Source organism: Betta splendens, chromosome 3, assembly GCF_900634795.4.
Source record: "Betta splendens chromosome 3, fBetSpl5.4, whole genome shotgun sequence".
In the NCBI taxonomy this organism is placed as follows: domain Eukaryota; kingdom Metazoa; phylum Chordata; class Actinopteri; order Anabantiformes; family Osphronemidae; genus Betta; species Betta splendens.
The window spans coordinates 18,720,686-18,741,630 of NC_040883.2; positions in this window are offsets into that span (position 1 = coordinate 18,720,686).

The window sequence follows — 20,945 nt, forward strand, 5'->3', positions numbered from 1 at the left end:
GTTTTAGTGTGAGTGGTGCGTTCAAACTGTGTGGACAGCAAATAGCTGCATAATACTTATAAATAGGACAATTAAACGTAGTGCAGCCACATGACAGGTATGTCAAACTCATGAATGCATCCTTTGTCATTTTCGATTTGATCCAGTGGTCTTTCTACTTTGTTACCAGGGGTTGTGGGGTCGTGTCTGCTCGTGTAACATACACACAAACACATACGCAGTCATAACACCCCCAGGGACCGGGTTCTCAGACAGGAGTCACAAGGTTGACTTGGTCATTATGGAGGTCCTTGACTAGGGCACAACACAAACTTACGATCCCTAACATTGGCCTCCAACACTCCCTAGTGAGTGGTACATGGAAACAAGAGGTGTGTGTGTGTGTGTGTGTGTGTGTGTGTGTGTGTGTGTGTGTGTGTGTGTGTGTGTGTGTGTGTGTGTGTGTGTGTGTGTGTGTGTGTGTGTGTGTGTGCCTGCAAGGTCACTTGCACCTGCACTCTCAAATCAAACACGAGTAGCATGTTGTACTCATATCCAACTGTAACACAACTTCAATGACAGCGATGCAGTTTACTACAAACTCCATCACGCTGTAATCCACACCGTCTGAAGCCCTCATGTTTTTTACCAGTAATTTATGATGACCGAATATTAAACGACGAAAGGCTTTAAAAAGACGGCGCTGCACTGCATTTTAGAGCCATTTTAAATCTTATTTTCTTATTTCCTGTGCAAGATCTGAAAGAGAGAGAGAAAAAAGATTTTCTCCTCTACTCTGTCGAGCCCCTGAATTATTAGGGGCATCAATATCTTTAGCATATTGCCAAGGGCTTCCAGACAGTATCTGCTTTCATTATTAGTGTCAGCTCAATTATAGCTCACACCCAACTGTTTCTCAACATCTAATAGCATCAATCGACAGGAATTGTTGAGGAGCCTGCACTCTCTCACTCACTCGCTCGCTCTCACGTGCACAAGCGCGCTCACGTGCGCGGCCGATGCTTTACATGCATGCGCAGCTCCGTCGCGTGCGTGCGTTGGGCTGCGTTCTGTCATCCCGCTAATGTACACGGCTGAGGGGAAGCACAGAGCTCATAATGGAGGCCATGTTCTTAGTGGCGATGAGCAGCTGATGCAGCCTGGCCCATTTTCATCAAATATTAATGGCATGGAAAAATACACCCGGACTGAGGCCTCGTCCGCAGCCAAACTGGAGAGGCTGGGGGAAAAGAGCAATGGCTGCTCTCTGGGAGCAGTGAGTGTGTTTAGAAGTACTGTCTGATGGCCATAATTAGGGGCCGCTCCAATTAAAAATTCAAAAGCCCCACTTTATTTGAGCGCATCAATCTTCCACTCACTGCAGCATTTATTTCCCTTTTACAAAGTATTTTATTTTACAACATCAATTGAACTGGGCCTTTCTCCCGCCGCACTCCTTCCTCTCACACTTTCCATTTCTCACTCACTGCCTCCCCGAGTCAGGAAGCCATTACGAAGGAGAAGAAAGCAGCAAATTAAACCTGCCCGGCTCGTTTTTCAGGCAGCGCGTGCCAGTTTAGGCAAATGATCCTCAGCCATTAGAAGAAGAGAGGACGTGTCCGATGCAAGCAACGAATTCTAACCGGCCGTAACATCTACTGCGCTGGAAATCAGCCAAATTAGAACCCTGAAAAGAAAGGGAAGCTACACAGAGCGGTTCAGCGCCGGACTGACCCAAACCCATGTTCTTCATGACAGCAGCTACCGTTTGCCTCCATCTGCTGGCTTCTGCTTTTAAGCAGTTTAAGCAGAAATCTGTCGCTGACAACGCACAGTGGAACCTTTGGCACAGAACAAAGCAGACAAAGTGTGGGATTTCTTCCCTGTGCTTTGTTTGATTATACAAACAACCGCTTCACGTTTTGTGTCAGCATCACAAGGAAAAATAAGATAAAGAGCTGTGTGAGACGCGCTGGGCTTTGGGGAAACACTGGCTCACCCTCACTCACCCTCACTCACCCTCACTCCCTGTGCCCTCTCTTTTCCCTCTCCATCGCACGCTCTCTTTCTAGCCTTTCTTCAAATCTTTCTTTCTTCATTCACCTTTTTTCTGCTATATATTTCTTCCTCCTCTCTCTCTCTTTCGCACACATACACACACACACACACACACACACACACACACACACACACACACACACACACACACACAGGCATGTCACACGTCGGAGCACCTCTTATGAATAACACTGCTTTTATTAGTTTGGGTCTTTTCTCTCTTGCTCACTTTAAACAGAGAGGGGAGATGGGATTCTAAAGAGCTGCCAGGGGCTCAGTTTGCACAGCGCTTTGATGTCACTGAGATGCTGTGAGAGCAAACACACACACTCACACGCCACAGACACACACTCACTACACACCTCTGCATAACCAGTATGCACAGCCATACAGTTCTGATGCACTTGTGGCTGCAGCATCACTTGGATGTTCACACATGTCTCCTTGTGATTCTCCTTCTGGCCTTGACAACACCTCCTCCTGTACCCGTTTTTACTGCAGTGTGCAGTGCAGTAAGGCCGGCTTCCAGAGACCCCAACCATAGCGCTTGACAATCGTGATCACTTCATCAAAACCTCACATTTCCCTGCAGAGAATGAACGGGCAAATTTAGCTCTTATCTGTTGGCCTAATAGGTGGCGTAGATTGTGTTTGTCTATCCACAGAGGTTGAGGGGTCTGGAAAATGGAGAGGACAATCAGAAGTGGGGCCATGTTTTCATTATGTCCAAATGAGGCTGGAGGAGACTGGACAAATAGGACATATGCCCATTCAGCACTCCATATTCATGACCCTATTAAAATGGTCTGGAGTCATTTTCAGAGCAAATTTGATCAGATTTACTCACAGTGTTGACACTGAAAAGTGTTATTTGAACTCTGACAGGAATGAAAGAGGTTGAGGAAATGAAGACATATGGTTATGTGCTTAAAGTCAGACAGTGATTTTGATTTCAGCTCTGCTCTTTTTGCCCGGTGTTATATAACTCAGACTGCCTTCCTCGTTCCTCTAAGTACCAGCGTGAGAAGCAGAGATTGTGTGTGTGTGTGTGTGTGTGTGTGTGTGTGTGTGTGTGTGTGTGTGTGTGTGTGTGTGTGTGTGTGTGTGTGTGTGTGTGTGTGTGTGTGTGTGTGTTGGATGGTTGCACAGCCTTCAACGAACCCTGACTAACAAGCATGTGTTAATTATGTAGGAGATCACAGGCAGGTCATCCAGCACTCTGCCACTAAAAAAGGGAAAGATGCATTACTGGAGGGCACATCTAGGGTGGGGATGGGTGTACCACCATCCTACTGCTCCACCACCACCACGCTCTCTCTTTTTCTCTGTCTCTCTCATAATTTAACATCTCCATCATCAGGCTCCTCTTCATTTGTTGTTTTAAAACCTCTTTCCCTACAAGTTCTATGTTATTAATGTTACGATCATTTTTATTATCGTAGTCGTAGGTAAGGTAATTGTTCTCATAATTAAGTTATATGAGGCAATATGTGACTGTATCGTTATTAAAGCAGTTTACTTGCATATAAAACTGAGGTCACCCAAGGTTTTGGTCATAATTTTGCTCTGAATATAACTACCACTGTCCTCTTGCCTCTCTTTTGATTGATCACCATATTATGCACATACTAATACAGTGCTAATCTATGTAATCCGTTTTTTTTTTTTATATTCTAATTTAAATGAACGACTAGCTTCATGGCCAGTTTATATTTTGACTGGCGCCAACGTTGACTTCTAACTATTTCTACCAACAAGGACCCGAAAGAGAGCTCACACCACTCCGACCGCTTTTTAGAAACGATTTCTACGAGTTTTAAGATTCCTTTCCTGGTTCTACGAGGCTGTTAATGGTTTTAGCCCTAGTTCCTTATCACAGCTGTTTTTAACCTGTAGAGGCCTCAGGTCTGCTGGTAGTACTCTGTTAATTATTCCTGAACTTAGAACCAAAACACACTCTGAGGTGTCTTTTTATAACTGTAAAAGCCTGTAAAAAACTTGATATATTTAAAAATAAACTCAAAACATAAATATCCATTTAATATGATTTTTATCCAATTCTTCTCATACTCAAAATTACTGTAATTTCTGTTTTTATTAGTTGAAATAATATTTGACTTTTCACCAACCTTTTGATTTCTCCTCTGCTTTTATTAATACAGTTCTAAACTCTAGTGCTTCCTTCAATAGTCAATGCCACAACAGCTTCTAAGGTTGTCCACTCATGTTTTATCCTCATTTTACATTTGATCTGACTACCTTGTGCAATATATTTTCAGTGCTTATATTGTAGTGGTATATGGTTTATTAGTATTTTATGTATTTTCTCAATTTGATTTGATTTTCCATTGTATCTTGGAGGAGGTGGTCTGTGAAGCATTTTGTGCTACATTTCGTTGTGTGAAAGTGCTATAGCTTGACTGATTGAGTGGAGGAGAAGATGAGTGTTTTAATCAACAGAGAGATACAGGTACAAACGACAAAAACAAGATTTAACCAAAAGCACTCCTTTAAACAAATGTCAGAGAACAAAGGACCTGGAGGAAAAAACCTGCAGCTTAAATGTACGGCAACACAAAACACAGCTACCCAGGAATACTGCAGGGAACATGGCTTGACTAAAGACACGGCTAAACAAACATGGTGCCTCCAACACTTGGCAAAACGCTCCAAGGAAGGAATAAGCAAAGCGGGTCACAGGACCTGGTACGTTGAAGCAACATGAGGAATGAATGGATGAATGAAGAAGAAGGTGAAAGAAAAGGAGGAAGGCACAGGTGAGTTAAGTGAAGCAATCAGCAGACGGTGAGAGCAGGAAGTGGGCGTGACAGTGGGCGTGGCCAAACTGAGGCATATGGTTGGAGAGTGAAAGCATGTGTGGATGAGAAAAGGAAGAACTGGGCTGGGAATGCTACGAAATCTAATATCAGCGCCAGAGAATTCAGCCCAGGAAGATTTTACCTCATCACTGACAAAGGGTCTACATTTCAACAAGGCTGCTCTCCTTTAACAAGATTCCAGCAATTTTTAACCCTAAGTTAACCAAAAGCCAAGGTTTGCTCTACTGTACCCCCTCCCGCCACCACAGCTTCCATCCCATCCCCTTCCTGCTGCCATTTCTCCCTCTCATACACACCAGCCCCCCCCCCCCCCCCCCCCCCCCCCCCCCCCCCCCCGCGCCCCCAGGCCTTGCCCCACAGCACATTGATTCTGCTGTATACCTAATTACTGCTCCTAATCTATTCATTTCTCCACCGCCAAAGAGGGCAGCAGCTGTCACACAACACACCACCAGGGGACTGGTGAAGTGGGGAGGGGCACTGGGGCTGGAAACAGGGGAGAGGGCAAGGATTAAAACTTGGAGAAAAGGCTGATGGCTTCATGGGAGCAATGGTAACAAAGCTTCCCAGAAGACCTCAGCGTCACTACAGCAAAAAAGTGTTGTGTAATTTCTAATGTTTTGGGTTTTTGCAGTAGATCTGATCATCGCTGTCAAATGGTCCGTGAGCAGAGGGAGGTAGCATGGGTTGCTAAAGGGCAAACACACCCAGTGGTCTCCTACTCTATGTGCTATCACAGTCAGACTGATATCACACGAGGCGATGCTGTACAGTCATTTTTAATATCTTTCTATTGACAATTATTCAGATAAATGTCTACAAGAATGAATACCTTCCAGAACCCACTTTGGATTTATTTCATCTTACACCTGGATAAAAGTGAATTTCCAGATACAGTAGATATTAAGATATAACAGGATTATTTAAGTTCCCATAGTGCTTTGTTTTTTAGCATCTTAATCAAAGTACATCAAAAAGTTAAATTCATCTACAATCTAAAAAGTGTTATAATATTTTCACATTTTTTCTTACTGTTTATTTTTAGCACAATTATGATAGAAATGAAAAAGTCAGTTTTTAATAATATCATGCAAGTGGGTTTGATTTCACCAGTGTAGCCTTTCATATTTTCACACTAAATGAAATGCACTGTTTTCCTTTGCTCTGTCTCTCACATCCTGTCTTTTCTAAAGCGTTTGACTTTGGTATGAAATATATATATATACATCCGTCGTGAAGCTTCCATCTCAACTCAGGGTCTTAGACAGGTTTTATCTACGGCTTCTATAAACGTCTTAGTGGTGACATATTTCAACAGGTGTGCTCTCACCTGACAGTGTGTGTGTGAACGTATGCCCCATACCTTAACATGAGCCGCTCTGTCACACATGTCACCACAACGCTGAACGCGGCTCTGCAGGAGTCACCAGGCAGCGCGGCGAGCATGGCTGCAGAGGCTCACCTCTCCGCCCGCCCAGGGGTAATCAGCATCTGTTTGTTTAATCTGCTTAATCTGCTGGTGAGCTCCACTGGGCATGCCTAATTAGCAAAATTAATTTGTTAAGACATTAGCGTTGTAAGAGATGGCCAAATGAAGCCGCACTGCTTTATGCAAATGATGCTGTGGATTTGGCTGTGTTACCTCAATTAGACCCTCCTTTGATATCTGCCCCCCCACCCCCCATTTGGCGTCCTATTCTCCTTCCTCCCCTTTCATCTTTCCCTTCTCCTCATTATCACCGTCAGATTTCACTAATCATGAAATACTGCTATTGTGTGACAGCAACGATGGGGCACGGAGGGGAGTGAGAGGAGTGTGTCTCTCAAACTGCTATTCCCAGTAAAAGAGGGGGTAAAACGTGATATCTGGGTTTTCAATTAGTCTGTAGACTCCGGAGCATCCGGCACCTCCGTCACCGCGGCGTCGCCACCACCGGCGCTGTGTGTGGTGTGTTTGCGTGTTGGTGCTGCAGCCTTTCTTCCAGTGTGTCGGTGGGTAATTAGTCTCTGGCACGTCGCACCCCTCGCAAGCCTGTTTAAGGGTTAATGAGGCCCCAGCAGCTTCCCCGCATGGGTTGGAGGTTATGTATGTGGCTGGGTGTTGGCAGAGGCCTAGCTTCAAGGAGAAACCACCCATAGGACTTCCTTTTGAAGTGTCAGAGGGTCCCCCCTTGTTTCGGGTGGCTCCTGTTTCATTTGTCTGAGTGGCGGTATTAAATATAGATGAGCTGCCAGACGACACAATCTACGCACCCCTCCACCAAAATACCCCTCCCTTCCGCATCCACCCACCCCCACCCTTGACATTATTCACAGATTAACCAATGTCCCCCCGTCACCCATTCGTGACCTCCCTCTCTCCTCCTAATTATTCTTTCGAGGATGATGGCAAAATGAAGTTTTATTAATGATGTTCAGCATCGACAATATACAAGCGAGTTACCACCAAAAGGCAATTTAATGCAAACTATTATACAAGACATTAAAGCCACAGATAAAGTTTAGTGTTTGTGTGCTAGCTCTGCCCTGAGGTGGGGTTTTGTAATGAGTGGTAATGCTATAAAAGTGTGAGTGATACCGCAGCCTTGGGGATTTGTAGTTGCGGACTCCACTGTATTTCATCTCTGCTGGTCCCAGTGGGAAGTCCAGCGGTCCATCTGAACAGCATTGCTGGTGAGAGGTGAGCCTTCATCAGCTGAGTCCATGGGCAATAAGAGATGGGGCTGCCTCCTAAAATTAGGCTTGTGACCAGTTAGAAAGTGTGAATATAGGGTGTAGCGTCCAAATCGTCTAGAGGGAAACATAATTAATTTAAATGACCTGAGATGAATAACTCAAAATAAATCTTTTGCTTAATTCATTTTTCTAACTTCATAGTATTAATTCTCTTACACGTTTTTTAGACTGTGAGCTTTTAAATGACACCATGCAAATTCAAACAAAGGTGTTCGTGTTTCACCAATTTTAAAATCTTGCGCTGCGGGATCCAGACAGAGTCGCCGACATCATTGTTCTTGCTTGTCTTTACTTCCTGAGAGTTACATCCATCAAGAAAAAGTTGGAGAAGAGCATTAATATGTCCTCATGATGACAAAATGCATTAGAGTCGGGAGGCACCACATTTCATTACAGACTATGGGGACCTCTAATTTCATTCCAGTCCACTTTGTGGAATCGACAAAATGTTATTACATTCAGTGGGTGTATTAAACATTCCATAGGCACTATTTATTTCAACTTTATTTGCTTAAGTAACATAGGGACATCTGCAGGTAATTGTTTTATGCTTGAGAGAGACTCTGTACAAAATAAATCATCTTTTTCTCCTCTGATCTCCAGGGAATCTTGACACTGGCCAACTTTAAATGGTTTCCTTGGAACAACTTTGCTTTTCTCAAGTTACTTTCTGAAACTTGCTAATCCTAATTATTTTTGCTGGCGCAGGGAGATTGCTTTGACCTTTGTTTTACTTCACATGTTTGCATCAAACGGGGAAATAGATAACCGGGTGGCCTGCCCGTCGACAGGGTCTGCTCTAATTACTGGATGCATTCTTCCTGTGAAGCCTTTACAAGATTAAAGACGGCACATAAGTATTGGAAATTTGAATAATCATCCTTGAACAACAGTGCCTGCTCTGTTCCCTGTAATCCATGTTGGCTTTTTAAAAGCCGTACTTCATTTTCAGGCCGTTTGAGTGTAAAACAATACGGAGAAGTCTCATAACATTAATTAATTCTTCTGAGTGGTGAAGACAGAATAGGAATAAGGTTGGATCAGGCTGGGTTTTCTTTCTGTGACAAATGTAGGAAATAGAGATAGACTGTGGCGACACAGGAGCCAACGGAGCAGCAATTACAAACAAGATAACAATTTTGCTTCTGCACTTGAACTTTGAGGAGGGTATAAGAGCCGACAGGAGGGCTGGGGATTGGGGGGGGGGGGGCATTTCTAATCTGAAAATTATTATACGTGGACTACTGACTTTTCAAGATGATCAGATTGCTTTTCCTAATCACTGCACCCTGTATGTTTGATCTACATGATGAACAGATGATTAGTTTTTCATGAAACCGTTCAAGCAAAACGCTCCAACATGAGCTGCGGCGAGACGCTGTTGATTTAGCTGTTTGAGAGGCAGGCGGCCCCTCCGTCTACTGCATGCCAGCCTGAGCAGGAGCCCACATGGGAGCAGGGAGGGGTCAGGCGAGGTCAAGTCTATGGGTAATGATATATCACCTGCCATATATTTAAGGTTTTGCTAATTCTCTCAATTATGACCGTTCCTTCGCCCTGCTGGCCTCGGAAGCAATGAGGCGACAAAATCAATCTGAGCAGGGATATACACTTTTGGCAGAGAAATGACACCATCCGGATGTTGCAAATCACAGGCGAGCAGCCCAGATGATCCCCCAGCAATGACTTGCATAATGTCCCGTCTGACAGGCGAAGGGTGTAATATTAAACCCCACCAAAGCGACAACGACATGAGGAAATATTGTGTTTTTTATGCATTTAACAGCTTTTCACTTGGCCTTATTACACTGTAAGTTGAGGATATATTTTCACTATCTCCTGCTTTTTGAAAACCAGAAAGCCCTTTACATTTCTCTTTTTTAGATGACTGCCTCTAAGCAAAACAATAAATGAACATGTTCAAATATCAAACCAAGCCTAAATCTAGTCGCACAAGTAATTTGAATCTATATAGACTATATAGCACAGTCAGTTGACTAGAGTTGAAGTGTTACACAATAAATAGATGAATCTGGATTAATAATTAAATATTAGGCCGTTCTGAAAGGCCCAGTTTTAACTAAACATCTGTTGTGTAATACTGGAATAGATGAAGCAGAACTCTCACACCAGCACCCGCATCCTCAGCTCAGCATAACAGGGTGACGGCTGTGAGTGGAGCAAAGGGGGATGAAAAGAAGGTGAAATGGCTTATTTAACCAACAGAGAGTGAGGAACTGCAGGGGGGTTCAGGTCTCCATCAGTGACGTTGTTCTGCTTGGATGAAGCAGAGAGGAGACGGGAAGTGTTTGTTGCAAACAGAGCGGTGTGGTGCAGCGTGCACAGCAGGAAGGGCGCGGATGAAGGCCGAGCATCCTCGCCTCTGCATTGTTTTTAAATTGATACGATTAACATCTGAGACAGAAAATGAGCTGATGCAGCACATCGTCTAAGCCCTGGCTGCACGTTAAGCCGTTTTAGGAGTTGTTAAGTCGAGCTATTACTTTGTGTTTTGCTTTAAATTGAATGTTAAGACCAATAACAAATAAACATTTTCCAGATCAATACAGATATTTCTGAGTCATAAGATGCTTTATTGACTGGGATAGTTCTTAGCAAGCGGCTTAAAATGATTCAGCAGCAGCTGGAGCTTTGCTTTTATTGCAGCTAACTTACTGGCACAAGAGCTTTAGGAACTGTGCAAAAATTATTTAGCACAGGGGAGGCACAGATAGAGAGAGGCTCGATAAAGGGGAGGCCTGTGTTTGTCTTTGCCTTGCTGCTCAACGGAGGATGCTCTGAAGTTAAAGTTTTCATAAGTCTGATTTTAGTTTTACTGTATTTCAAACTTCATTTCAGCTGCAACGTTTGCTCCATTACTTCTATGGTCACAAACCACATGAACTGTTCAGTTAGTGAATCGTAGATCATATCTTTGTTATTATTTGTTTGTTTATTATTTGTTTTTACAGTTAAACTCTATCGGTCAACATTGTTTCACATGTGTTTCTCTATGTCAAATGTAGTGTCCAATAATAATAATAATAATAATAATTAATAATAATAATAACAGTAATGCCTCCCCTCATTGTTTGACAACTAGACTAATTAATCGATTTTACTTTTTTATTTGAGTCAGCTATTGAATTAACCAACAGATCTAGCGGTTTTGTGGTCAAACCAATAATGGATTTCTAAATTGTGATCTTGTCCCTTTTGAGACACTGTGACTCTTGTGGTGGACACTGTAGCGCTTAGCTTTGCACAGACCGAGGTACAGTAGGATTTCCTCACCTGTTTCCTTAGTGTTACTGTAGTTGCGTTGCCTTTTTCACATCTCTCAGTCTTCCTTGCTTTCTTCTTTCCTTTCCTGTTGTTTTGTATCTGAGCCATGTTTGTGACTCGTGAATTCCGGCACCAGTGCGGCATCAGATGTCGCAGCTATGGAGTAGCTTCAGGTTGTCTTGGCGTTGACTGAGAATCTTTTTTTAAGAAGATTCTTTGAAAACGAATGTGACCTTGCAATTGGAAAGTCACCAAACAGTAAAATGTTTGTCTCTACAGGTGAGCACCTGTGGAGTTACCACTGATTGCATCATCGTAGGAACTCCAAAAACCCAGCTTTTCTCCACAGAGCTGAATACATTTGTGGTGAATTTAAGGGACGTTTTATTGTTCCTCCTATTGTCTAACAGGCTTTTTTAAATGTAATGAGACGGAGTTTATGATTTGGGTTTATGTACTCCTCCTTGTGTAGTAAGTGCACAAATAAAAACAGTATTTATTCATCTAGGCACAACTTGTTTTACTGTGTCAAAGACAAATGTTTTGTTTCTTGATTTGCTCTGATGCTGCACGTTGTGTAGACTTCTGTGTTGTCAAGCCCCACTTTCAGCTCACATAAAATAACAGCAGTGTTGTTTTTCCGAAAAATAGTAGTTCTACATTGAAGCGCTTTTTTGAATATATATATATATATATATATATATATATATATATATATATATATATATATATATATATATATTTATATAGTTTCTACTTGGGATATTCCACCAGTCTAGAGGTTCTCCAGTTGTTTTCCTAGGAACTCCACCAGGATAAGGAAAAAAAACTAACAAGCACCTTTCAGTTCTCAGCCGTCACTCTCCTGACAAGCCACTCTTGTGGACTTCTCCTCTTATCTTCCCTCTCTCTCACCTCGCAGTCATCTGAGAATGCACATTTCATTGTGTTTGTATGTGTGTCCACGCGTGAGTGTGCTCGGTCTTGTGTGCACTTGTGCGTGTGTGTGTGTGTGCGCGAACACATGTGCCTGTGTGTATACGTGTGTGCTTACATGTGTCAAAAACTCAACATGATCTTGTCTCTGGCGAAGGCCTTGGATCACCCGGCCCTGCTCGCTCCAGACCTGACAGTGCAGCTGAACTAATCAATATCTCTCTGCAGTCAAAGGTGGGTTCTGCCACGAGGCCGCGGGGGTGCACTAATTGATGGAAACTCACCGCCGGCTAGCTCCATGCCCTGCGGCGCTGGAAGACGGCAAGCGAGGGCCTTCCACCAAAATGGAAGGAGGAACAGATAACAGAGAGCCCAGATCATAATCAGGGGAGAGAAAGCTGTTCCGTTTTTTGTCCCGTTTGCCTGTTTACACGTGTGGCACTGTGTCATTTTACATATGTGGAACATGCTGCTTGCTGGGTGAGCGCGTTCCAATGACCTGAGGCACACTTTCATTTGTGTTCCTTTTTTATTTACAGTTCATCCATTTTGAAGGTCGCTTTGCCCTCACCTTGAAAACAGGTTTGATGGAAAAATAACAATATCAATGAATAAAAGACTAAAGTTAGTCCTGCATATATATTCGCTATAGACAATTTTAAGCAATTAATTCTTCTTCTGAGCACATTCATAAAAGGCATGCGTGCTGTTATCAGGCAGTTGTTTCTGCTTCGATTGCTAAGAGCGACTTTGTAGTCACATAAATTATTACATATAAAAGAATCAGAGTGATTAGTGTTCAGCTGAGCGGGGAAAAGAAAAACAAGCGCGCCCCATAAGAAATAGGATCATGGAGAGAGGATGCCCACAGACCCGCGCCTTGTTAAGAATATATTGTTATGGCGCAGACTGAGCGCGCCATGATAATTACCATCAATAATTGAGTGAGGGGAAATGGTGGAACGAGCGGCATTCGATGCGTTCTAAATGTGCCTGAGAGATACTGGATGGTGAGCGATGGACGGCTGGCTAGCTAGCTAATTTGGCCCCTTTTAATGTGGCACTGACGATTATCTTTATTTTTCCACCCGCTTAGATTTGGCTTTTGTGAAATCTCATAGTATTTCCTGTCATTGCCATTTAGCATTGCCTTGGTTGTACATATGGCTTCCAAAGAGCTTTAGCGTAACCCAGTAAAATGGATAAAAACCAATGTGCAGTCCTGCATGGCTACAAATCGTGCATTTACGAAATGTTTTATTACACGATGCACCAAAAGTAAACCTAATTGACATCATTAAAATGACACAGTTAACGCTGCACATTTGTAGCCAGTGTGTCCAGAAGCATAAGTTCCTTTCCTTAAATTTTGTGTTGTGTTGTTTTATTTTATGCTGACGATTCCACTGCTGGAAATCCTGGTGTGGGATAAGCTCAACGCAGAGCTAGCTGCAGGGCAGTTGTTGGCAGGAGCCGGTGCTCGTGTTTCTGGAAGGTGTAGCGCCTCTCAAACAGACCACACAGCTGTTGCCGTTCAGTCAGGCCCGTGATTAATGGGATCAGCAAAAAGAGGTGGAGTCGGCCTATAGGCCAAAAACTAGACCTGAAACTTATCGAACCAAGGAGATCAAACATGTTTTGCGGCAATATAGAGACCTTTGGAATAATAGTATTATGATTGTAAAGCATTACTCTCAGTCGGAATAAAGCAGCATCAGCATGTTTATGGAGTTAAATTTGGGTTTTCAACCACATACAAACTGTAAGGAACCTAACAGCAGCAGTCATATGTGCAGCCGTGAGTGTTTCACAACAATGAAAGTTCAGAGTCAGTATTGACTGAAAACGATAGGCAACCCCCCCAGGAATAAGGTGCACTTTCCAAAATGTAAATCAGGCCTTCGCTGAGACACACAGACCTCTCCCTCCCCTGCTGTTCAGAAAGCTTTGCCATTCACCTTTAAACAGCAGAACAATAATCAATGGAGCATTATTAATGCTGAAATCATTCATGTGCGCTCCTCAGGCACCCTGCTGAGAGGCAAGTCTCTGAAGTCACATGGTGGATCACACTATATGTATTACATAGTGGGACCATATCTATAACTGCCGATACTGACCTGAGACCCGTACTTACCCAAAATCCCTGACAGAGATCGTAAGCAGCCTTGAAACCTGGCTTTGTTTAAACACCCACAGCTGTTATTGTTCAGGCTGACCTGCCAGCATAGATCATCCTCCAGAGAACCCCCCCCCCCCCCCCCCCCCCCCCCCCCCCCATACCTTCGACTCCCCTTCAGCATCTTCCTGCTCTGCATTTCTCCCAAACCCAGAGGTCTTTGGGCAGTGGTATCAAGAAGCTCAGTCCTGAGACAGAAAAGAATCATGTATGTGTGCTTCAATCTTTAATAAGCCGTGTTTCCTTGCCATGTTACACACAGGCCCTTGCTCCATCCCACAAAGATCCAGGTGTGAATTTTTCATAAACCATGTCTCTGTTTCTTGTTCATGAGCTGTCTCAATACACAAAGGCATATTCCTTCCGTGGAGAACGGCCTGATGTATTTATTGGGCATTAGAAGAGTGGAGCAGCGGTGCTGTGCAAAATGAAGAGGAAAGGACGGAGCCCGCTCCTTCATTACAGGGACTGGATATAAATCAAACTAATTATGGAGCCACTGCAGTATTGAACCCAAGGAGGGGAAATGAAATGATCAGAGGCAGGTCGCAGCTCAACACAGAGTGAGTTAATGAATATATTAATTACCTGATGATATACTGGGAATGTGAAGCCCCCCCACCCCCACCCACCCCCCAAATCTCTCACCCTCTCAAAGCCCCTACCACAGAGAGCATTTGTTTTAATTGAGTAATAATAAGAATGTTACATTTGGCTGACTCACTTGATTTGAGCGGGTAATTGACCAATAAAGGCTGATGACAGCCAATTATGTCCCATGTAGTGCTAATTACTTAGCAACTCTTAAGTGTCTGACTAACACTGAGAGCATTACACTCCCTGCAGTTGGTTATTTTAAAAGTCATAAAATAAAAGCCGGGTGAGTTCACTGACAGAGTTTGATTCACTAAATGAGTTACTTGGGGAACTCAAACACAAGCACCAACTGCCACCTAATGTTTTTTGGTGTAATTTGCTGTTAATATCAGATTTTGGCCCTGTGATTGATTTCCTCTGTGTTTTCATTCTGAATTATTCAGTGGTACACTTTATCTCCTCACCTTCCCCTCTCCCCAGCCCGCCATGCCCCTCCCCACCCCTCTGCCATGCCATTTGTCACACTGGTCAATAAGTGGGTGATATTTAGATCCTGACTGGGTGGGACGGCTTGACGTGCCGGGGGGGTCGATGTGAGGGTGGGGGACCCAGACGGATAATATTGCATAACAGTCAATCACGGTAATTAGAGGAGGTATCAACACTAGTCTGGTCTGCTGAGGTTTGAGGTAAAGGATGTTTTGAAGTTCAAGCTATTCTTAGCTTTGCTTTATTTCTTCGCTTGAATGCGTTCGTTTGTGCTGAGGTCTTCAAAAATTAATTTACCGCCATACGGCATGTTCTTACTTGAAAACAATGCCCCACACAAAAACAACTACATGCACTAAATGAGGAAATGATCTCCTGTCAGGTTTAAAGGACAATTTGCATTATTAATTAATCTTATAGTTACATTCTATTAATTAATAAGCTGGCATGTAATTACCAAAGTGATACCAACTGTTACTACTAGAAGTGTTCATCAGTGTGACCCGCGTTCATAACACCAGCACAGTGCCAATAGTCAATACTCAGTGTATCTGGCTCCGTCAGGCTCGAAGGGAGTCAATGAATGAATTTTACATAGTTAGTGGCGTCTCTCCATTCAGAGTGACAGGCTAATCAGTACTTTGTCAAAGTCGACTGCAGCTCCACCTGTCAAAGCTGTCAGTCTTCTAAGGAGTCGATGAAGTCCCCAGAGTAATAAACTTGCGCGCTGATTTCATACCGCGTGACCCGCGAGGTGTGAAGTCAGGACACTGAAGACATAACAATCAATGTCAGAACACGTGGTATTGATGGAAAGTGTCAGAAATGTCTGGAACTTACATGAGATCCTGCGAGCACTCAGCAGTCGCCTCTGGAGTGTGATCATCATTAATAAACAAGGTATTATGTGGTATAACAGTGATGCGAGGCAGCAGCAGCGGCCTGTTCGCTGCCTGGACACAGGTTATTGACGAGGTGCCCTTGGGCAGAGCTCAAACTTTTACTTTGTTGTTTTTTGTGTTAATCTCTGATAAAGATGACCTGCGTGACCTCACTGCTTCAGACGGGGACAGGAGCCTTTAACACAGACACACAAACACTGGCATCCGTGCAGCATCTGTCGTCTTCGCCGCGTGTTGGCTGGTCGCTCTGTGACGCTCAGGTTGAGGCGCTGATCTAACAGCTGTGTCATGAGTCGGATATTCCAGTAAGAGGATCCAGAGGATGATATTCCAGTCTGAGTAACAAGAGGCTAATAAGATCACAGAGAGACAATCAATGAGCAGTAAGCTGAGCCCTCTTTTTGTCTCTTTCTCCCTCCCCTCTCAGACACTTGTTTCCTCTCGCTGTTGAACGCTGGCTGATTTTTCAGGGTTGTCATAAACATCCTTCACAGTTCACTGAACAAGTCATCGATGCTATAGCGATTATCATAACAAACTGAACAAGGTCAAATGCATGTTTTTACAATACAAAAGGATTATTTGGAGGTTTGGGACTTGATTAAACAAACCAATGCATCACAACAGGTCATCTTTTACAACGTGTCCCCTGTCATTTGCATGTGATTACTTAGTTTCTTTGTCATAATATTTCACTTTGCATGTGTATTTCATGAGCAGCAGGGAGAAGGAATGTTGTCATTTTTTCTGTCATGGGAGCACAAAAACTTAAACCGCTATCAATCATCCAATTAGACTTGTGTTGTTTTGCCAAATGAGCCATGGGGCTTTAAAGTGGCACAGGGGGGAGTGGTACTGCTGCTAGAACGAACGCTGCTGTTTCACCGATTCTGAAGAGGAGATCCACTCAGCCAATAAGGTGACTCATGGGTTTAACCAGTCACACCATGTTTCTTCTGGCAAAATACTCCACCAACGTGTTTCCCTGCATCCTCCTCAGCTCCAGTTCAGCAAATGAGTTGAACCAACCTTCCTGGGCAGTCTTTCCTCTCTACTCCAACACCTCATGAAATATTTAACCTGCCTCACAGTAACCCCCCCCCCCCCCCCCCTTTCAGTCTCATACAGTTTTCTTTCTGCTGATGGTTATTGGATGAAAAACGTCAATTGCCGCTTAAACCCCGCAAGATTTTAAGCGTGCAGCCATATCCCTGCCCCCCACCCCCCACGCATATGCGCCACATACACGCTCTTAGGGAACGTGCTCTGCACCTCTTTATTATTTCGGGGGTGATTTCAGTTCAGTGTGACTGTATTCAGCCGAGGTGCGCACAGACGTAGCTGGATACAAATTTGACACCCTGCCGATCGGGAGCTGCCGGCTGTTTAATCAACAGTGATGAATATTTGATGGCGTGGCGGCGGGCAAATGGTGGCCGACACTCTCCTCATTATCGAAGTCCATGTGTACAGAGGAAGATATTCAATATCTACCGATGGGGACCTGGCCTCTCGCTGCCACATGAAATGCCCTCACAGGCCCTGAATGAAAAACTAGATGTTATATAGGCTGCTATAAAAACTTTTATGCAGATTTGCAGGGTAGAATTTATTATACGTGCAATAATTGTGTGTCAAAGTTAAAATATAGACCAACCAGTTAATGATTAAACCCGAACATTTAATGTAATGTGTATAACAACAGTGTTGAGTTTTTTGCCTAACATTAATATCAATTGGATTTTGGACGTTTGTCGGTATGAAGCACTTCATAAAAGTCTGATCAGTAAAGTAATTTCTTACGTGTTTGAATCTTTTGGGAATAATCTTTACCAAAGGATTCACATCAGCTGAATTTATTGACAGGTATATGCGAACTTCAGAGGTCACCATGATAACGAGATATTAGTTTAGATCTGCTCATTATATACTGAAGGGTTCAGCACCAAGGTCAGCGACAGCAAACGCCGATCGGGAACTCTGGCGAGCATGCGCATAACAGCAAAGTGGAGCCTATAGGCTGCGTTTGTCATCAGTTTAAATCGCAAGTCATTTATAAAAGTTGTTGTGAGATGACGTCATCAAAAGGAAATAATGAGAATTAGAAAGCCAGCGTTGGTGTTCAATCTAGGGCAAGAAAACATCTTCCTGCTTTACAATGGAAACAGCTGTGAGCGCTGGTGAATATATAGGTTACATTAATTATTACAGCAGCATTTAGCTTGTTTTATAAATAAAATGCAAATTGCATTTGTAGCTTTCTGTTTGTTGCTGAATCACAAAAAATACCGAAACTAAACTTGAATTTTATTTGTGTCCACCCTATTGTATTGCACTGGTGTTGAATCACCTTTCCACTTGTTTTCGGCGCGTGAGCCTATCTTCTTTTTTTTTTTTACTGCTGCAGCACGTGCAGGGAAATAGGTTCAATACACGGGTTCAAAGAGCACCCCGCCCGGGGCCACAGTGGCTCTTAAGACACGGGACTTGGGAAATAAATGACATTTAGATAGTGAGGCACATTTTGAATGGAGTGACATTTAGGTGGCGACGCGTGATTTTCTGAATGAGGTGAAACGTACAGCGACGAGCCACGTGCGGGCGGTGACGAGCGCTTTGATGTGTTAGTGCAACACTTTAACATATTGATGTCAAACGGTGCAGGAGGCTGAGAGCTAAAGGGTTAAAACGTGTCCTGTAGTCAACTTCGTGACGGAAAACTCGTCCACGTCTCCTGCAAAGAGACTTGAATTCAGACTGTGAGTTGTTCGCTGATCTGGGTGGCACGTGGCTGGCGACTGATCAGCTGGATTAAAAACTCACGTTTTGATCCGTGCATTCATTGCGATTAGGCGAATTGTTCTCAGTTTTGTCGTTTGTAGACGTAAAACTAATTATTTCGATTTCAATTTGAACACAGATCGCAAGAGATGGCACAAAAGAGCACTGTTTTACTGCATTTGTTCGTTTTTGTCGTTGTATTCTTTCCATTCATCTGACTTCTGAACTTCAAAACTGTTTTTTGTGTTTCAATTACGTTTGTGTTACCAAATACTGCCCTGGATGTAATGTCTGGATGCAATCCGTTCAAATCTGAGTCTAAATGGTGCTTCTTATGCAGGCTACCTGCATATCATGCCCATTTTTATTTGTCACTGGCTACATGGCAAGAGGTCAGCCCCTCAACAGCAAATATTTTTCTTACTAAATGACGGATTTATTAGACAAATAAGTTGGTCGTCTGACTCTGAACCCTCTGTGATTGAAATATACCCCTGTGTCAACAGCATCGCCTCTCAAACCGAGTTCCGGGCGATGGAGGGCTGCCACGACGGATTACTGAGCAAATATAAGTGGGAAATGAGTGCAGATCTGGGGGATCTACCCATGCACATCCCAGGTTTGACATTTCTGTCCACAGGCCAACCTTCCTGTGCATTGTTAAATCAACAGAGCCCTCACTGGGAGCTCTTATTTAAAATTTTTAGATACTTGTGAAGTTGAACAATGTCAAAAACAAGGGCATTAGCCAGTTCGAAGTGAATCCGCCCAGTACATCTGCGCTCTCTAGTTTTTATTTTAGCTTGTAGCCTTGTAATGATAATAATAATCTAATTTATCTTAACCTGAGTGCCCAACAGCTGCGATTAGGGCAGGCCCACTCCCTTCAGAGCTATGGTGAAAAGTCGCTAGCTCGTAAATCTCAGAGCCTGCGTTACCATAACGTGCGCTGAAATCATTATTTGGCGACTTGGTGACAGAGACTTCCTCATCTCGTCTGTCAGGAATCCAATTTCCTTTTATTTACATCCGAGGTATAGACTAATTACTGCACGAGCACTAGCCTGAAGGAGTTAAGTTATGAGATCCATCGGTATAGGCACCATGATTAATCCACAGCGGGCAGGAGAGAGGAGGGACCGGTTCAGTGACCGCAAAACATCGTTACATAATAATAATAACAATGACAATAATAATAAAAATAATAAAAATACTATAGAAAGTTAAAAAAATGTTATACATCATTTTTTATGTGAGGTTCATAATTTACCATCCTGCTAAAAGATTCAAACAGGACACCCAAAGCATTATGGGATGGGGCAAGAGAAGCTGGGTCCAGGCTGAATGGGAATGGGAGGGGGTTCACCTAAATGATCGCAACATAAATATAGAGTGAAGGCCCTTTCACGTCTGCCCACGATCAGGAGATGGTTCGGCCCACTATTGACAGAGCTTTAAGGGTTATGATATCGGCGAAGTTACTGATGAAATAGCCCCCTGATTAATAGAGGACTCTGTCGTAACGGGCTGACATATGGTAGGCGAGGCAGCTGGGGACGGTACCTCAGGCATCCCTTACGGCCATTAACATATTAGAGGCTATTGTGCAGGCAGACAGTCCGACTTCATCCAGAGCCCCTGCGCAGAGAGACAGCACCCCAGAGCTGTTTGATATAGGCTTTCAATAATGCATTACTCTTCAATCCGCCAACGGAGCTGTTCATGGTTCTGAAATTATTGCCATGTGGCGCGTGTGGTGCTGCGCGTGGACTGTGTTGAGTGCCAGCGGTGTTGTGTTTCTCTAGGAAGGTTGTGTTAGTTGGTGAAACTTTTAAGTTATGAGACCAAATAACAGATACATTGACGGATTGACGGATTGACGGATTGACGGATTGACAGATAGATAGATAGATAGATAGATAGATAGATAGATAGATAGATAGATAGATAGATAGATAGATAGATAGATAGATAGATAGATAGATAGATAGATAGATAGATAGATAGATAGATAGATAGATAGATAGATAGATAGATAGATAGATAGATAGATAGATAGATGTTATAATTGTTATAATAATCCTCAGCCCCTTTAAATATACTGTAGGTTAATAATGATGCTATGAATAGTCTATAAGAACAAGATAGAAAAAAATAAAGCTA